Source organism: Neofelis nebulosa, chromosome 14 (assembly GCF_028018385.1).
Source record: "Neofelis nebulosa isolate mNeoNeb1 chromosome 14, mNeoNeb1.pri, whole genome shotgun sequence".
Lineage (NCBI taxonomy): Eukaryota > Metazoa > Chordata > Mammalia > Carnivora > Felidae > Neofelis > Neofelis nebulosa.
In genome coordinates, this window is record NC_080795.1 from 8,408,741 (window position 1) to 8,413,717 (window position 4,977).

Below are 4,977 nucleotides of genomic sequence, written 5' to 3' on the forward strand. Positions count from 1 at the left end.
TGATATGGCAGGGCGGAGGTAGTAATCAGAAATATTTCTACCACAGATACACTGGGCTGTGTTAATGATTTATGCAGTCTTTAAGTATGAACTAGATGAGCCAAGTAAAGCATTTATTTAATTTCTTTTTTTTTTTTTTTTAATGTTTAGTTTTGGGAGAGAGAGAGAAAGAGTGTGCACGCACGAGTTGGGGAGGGGCAGAATCTGAAGCAGGCTCCAGGCTCTGAACTGTCAGCACAGAGCCCAGCATGGGGATCGAACTTGTGAACTGTGAGTTCAGTTCATGAATTCAACTCATGACCTGAGCTGAAGTCGGATGTGTAACTGACTGAGCCACCCAGACGCCCCCCATTTCTGTAACAACCAGTGTCCTCGTGTGATGGACAAGTGCCTGACGTGAACAACCCCAATACCAAAAGATCCAATTCCCAGGCCCGGGGTCTCCCCGAAGGAAGAGGAAAGGACCTACCAGTCACTATGGTGACTGATATGCTTTGATGCACTCTGTCTGCCTTAAACACGTAACAGTGATAATACATAAAAGCAGTGAAAAAAGACACGGTCTGGCTGAAAGACAAAATAAAGGTCTCTAGAAACCATACACAGTACGGAAGTGCAAAGCAGTGAGGGGGGCTGAAACCGCATGTCTGGGTTTTAGGTCCAGAGATGGGCCATGGCTGTGAGCCACTTGGATCCTACTGGGCACTGATCTGAAAGTTTTATATTTAGATGGGGGAGATAAAAGCCAGGAGCCTGTGTGAAGTCAGGACCTAGAGGGGAGATTCTTCCTCCTCCGTAAAGGCTCCTGCTGTCCACAACGTAGGGCCATGGGTTTATGGAAGTGGGGAGCCTGGGGGGATGGGAGAACTGGGGGGATGGGGCCAGGAACTGAATCACGCTCAAGGGATGGCCCTGTGATACCGCCAATTAATCGTCGTGGGACAGGAGCCCAATGAGACACTATAAGAACTGTTGTGGACCAGGGGTCACAGCGAAGGGATCCGAGACGGGGACAACTGTCAAACTGGCAAACAGCGAGGGGTTAAAACCAGGGAGAAGCAGGGAAAAACAAACACACCTCAAACACCTCACTCAAAATGAGACTGCTAATCAAATTACAAAACGGAGGAAGAAATCTAACACAGAAAGAATATGATCTTTCTGGAACAGTTTAGCAAAACCTTTAAATGTGTTTGACGACCAGTAGTTAATTGTTCTGGGTATTTATTTCATCCCTTAACGTAGTGGCTGAAAACCACAGGAGCAGGAACATACTGGGTCGGCAGGTGGGTGGGGCCAGTCTGTGGTTGGCAAACTGAGGAACGGCACCCCCTGGAGGTTCGCTCCCTTCCAGGCGAGGCATCTGGGCAACTGGAACCCCTGGGGGCTCCTGGTGCGCCCCTGTTTCTTCACGTGCACTTCCTGCTTGGCAGCTGTAGGCAGCTGGACTTCGAAAAGCCAGTTCGGGGCACCCTCGGTCCTAAGAAGGGGGCCGAGCCAAGGGAAGCCTGGCTCATTTTTATGACCTAGCCTTACAGATCTCACGGCAGCTTAAGTTGCATTCTTTTTCTTAGAAGTGAGTCACTAAGGTCAGTACAGGTTCAAGGGAAGGCGAATTAGATCGCATCGTTCCATGGAAGGCAGGCCAAAGATTTTGCGGGCGTGTTTTCAGTCTGCCACGGTTGGCTCTCTGGCCTCAAATTATGTACTTGTCTTCCCCCCACGTGCAAATTACATACAAGCTTCCCAATATCTCTAATAGAGGACTGACTCGGGTTCGAGGTCCAGAACCTCCTTTTCTCTGCCTGGTTCCGAGGTGGATGATGGCTCGGGCACAGCTTCTGACATAGCACCTCAAGTACAGCGTCTCTCAGTCCGAGACCCGGGAACCGGGCACCCAACATACACTGGTGGGACAGGCCCAGAAAAACTGCTGTATGAGAGAATGACTCTCATCCGTAACAAGGTACAATAGGGAGCCCCCAGGAATCACTGGCCTATACAGTTCCGGAGCCCCCTTGGGCACTTGTTGCCTTGGCTAGGGCTCAGCCCACCGTGTGGGGCGGTTCACCATAGCCCTGGGCCCCCGGTGCTGCCTGCTGAGTTAGCCTTCCTTTTCCATAAAATGCTGCCATGTTGGCAGCTGAGGAATTTGGGCACCCTGCTTCTTCCCAAGGAGTCTTAGAGCGAAAAGCCTTCTTCATTGCGTGCCGCCTCTATGCGTTTCAGTCCATGTTGATACAGTTCCTATAAACTTTTTTGTGGTTTTGTTTTTAGGAACCAACTTCTAGAAACACATACCCAGAAATCTCACCGACTGGGCTTCACATGAAGCCACTGAGAGACAAGAAAGTCAAGATTCTTAGAAGTCCTAACAGTTAATGGAGAGGATCTGTGAGGCATGACCTTAAGATCCTTCTTCTTCTCTTTTTTTTTTTTTTTGAGAGAGAGAACGAGAGAGTGCTCGCGCGTGTGCACGTGTGCGTGGGAGAAGGGCAGAGGGAGAGGGAGACAGAATCTTAAGCAGACTCCACAGCCAACACAGAGCCCAATTCAGGGCTTGACCCCACGACTGTGAGATTATGATCTGAGCAGAAATCAAGAGTCAGATGCTCAACCGACTGCCCCATGATCCTTCTTCCTTTTGTACTGCCTCCTACCATTTAAAATTGCATGCTGATACAGTTCCTTTAGAAACATAATGGGTTTCCTGTGAATCAATTTACAAAATCCAGTTCATTAAAAAAATTACATACACAAGCATCATTGAGAGGCTTCCACTTGGACAGCAGAGAGACCACAAACTGAAGATTCCTAGAAACCTTATTGTACTCTTAAGATGCTTTGATGGTATTTTGTCTGGCTAACTGGTTTTCTGAGGCAGTGTCTCGGATCTTTCCGACATATTAACCAGGGACTTACAGTCCTACTTTGGATGGGATCTTTTATCAATCTGAATATCTTGGAAATCATGGGAATAAGAACAATTTTATTTTGAAGCCAGCAAGTCCTGGATCCTTGTAGGTCTTTCTTGAGCTTCTCTCTTTCCTCTCACATTTTGTGGTAATTTGTTACAGCAGCAACAGAAAACTAATTCAGCTATCCAGTCTCTTTAGTTTTCTTTAACCTAAAACAGTTTCTCAGTCTTTCTTTGTCTTTCATGACTTTGACACTTTTGAAGAGCATTTTGTTGAATATCCCTCAATTTACATTCATTTGATATTTCCCCATGACTAAATTCAGGTCATAAAATTGTGGCAGGAATATCGGTGATGGAAAATGCTATTGTGTTCTTCTCAATGTAGTCTATTGATTTATCCCATTACTGATGAGCTTAAATTTGATCAGTTACAGACAATTGATTTGTTCCATTACTAATGAGGTTAACTTAAAAAAAATTTTTTTAATGTTTATTTATTTTTGAGAGAGAGAGAGAGAGGAAGAAAGAAAGATGGAGTCAACATGAGTAGGAGAGGAGCAGAGAGAGAGGGAGACACAGAATGTGAAGCAGGCTCCAGGCTCTGAGCTGTCAGCATAGAGCCCGACACGGGGCTCGAACTCACCAGCTGTGAGATCATGACCTGAGCTGAAGTCAGACACTTAACAGGCTGAGCCACCCAGGCACCCCACTAATGAGGTTAACTTTAATCAGCTGTGTAAATTGGTGTACTCTGGGTTTCTCTATAGCAAAGTTACTCTTTTTGTAATTAATAAATATTTTGTGGTAAGGTACTTGAATCCTACATGCTGCTTCTCAGCAATACTTAGCCCACTAGTTTATATCTGTTGATGATTATCTTGTGAAGTAATTATCACTATGATTGTTGCCAGTTCATAGGTTTTTAATTTCATTACCCTTCTTCTCTAGTCATTAGCTGGAATCCCACTTCCCTACTTATTTATATTTGTTCATTTAGTTTTTATTATCATGACCTTTTAAATTCTTTTATTCCATGGCTTTTAATCTGTTGCTGTATTGGTTTGTTTATTTTCGCCCATGTTTTCCTAAAGTAGGCTAGTGGGTGCCACTTCAAAGTGGCTCCTGTGTCATTTTTCACATGTTCCATATCATCCTTTGAACATTTCTTTACTTTCTGGTACCAGGTGTTTCAGGACTGTCTTGTTGTTCTTTCCTTGCTCCAAGTCTTAGAATTAGCCATTTTCCAGAGAGCTCCGAACTGGTTAGTGGAGAATGGTACTTAGAAACCAAGATCTGGATATTTGTGTGCTCACTGCTACTCTGTATCACTGCTTCTAACCCCTCTTGGAGGCAGAGTTAGGAAATATATGTGTGAGTGTGTGTGTGTGTGTGTATTTACACATACATACCTCTGTCTTTGTATTACATGTACACACACTGTTTTTTATGTGTGTTGTGAACATATACCCCTAAAAATATTAATTAAGGGATTAAAAATTATTTTCTCTTCCTCATTGCCTTTGTTTCATCTGAGTTTCCTTTTTCCTTTTTTTGTCATTTTAGTCTCTGTGTCTTTCTTTTTTTTATTAAAAAAAATTTAAGTTTATTTATTTATTTTGAAAGAGAGAGAGAACGTGAGCAGGAGAGAGGCAGAGAGAGGGAGAGAGAGAGAGAGCATGAAGCGGGGAGGTGTGGAGAGAGAGAATCCCAATCAGACTCTATGCTGTCAGTGCAGGGCCTGACGTGGGGCTAGATCTCACGAACCATGACATCATGACCTGAGCCAAAACCAAAAGTCAGATGTTTAACTGACTGAGCCACCCAGGCGTCCCTCTCTTTCATGTGGGGGTTGCCTGAAATGTCCAATGATCACTGACTGTCATTCCATATTTAAGAGTGATGCACGACGGATTTCTTGTTTTCTATAATGATGAAATACATCATGCAGACCAACCTTTTCATGAAAATAACTATAGATATTGGAGAAAAGTATAAATATATCTTCATAGAAGAAACATAAATGGACATACACTTTAATACCACTCTTTTGGAGAGGA

The 4,977-nt window shown here is 44.1% G+C and overlaps 1 long non-coding RNA gene across 1 annotated transcript; it reads left to right on the top strand.

The window, feature by feature from the left end:
• The first annotated feature begins 887 nt into the window (after positions 1-887).
• Positions 888-4,434, top strand: LOC131494888 (uncharacterized). The gene is made up of 2 exons (XR_009253629.1): positions 888-1,966; positions 2,278-4,434. It is a non-coding gene; the product is annotated as an uncharacterized LOC131494888 (long non-coding RNA).
• Positions 4,435-4,977: the final 543 nt, after the last annotated feature.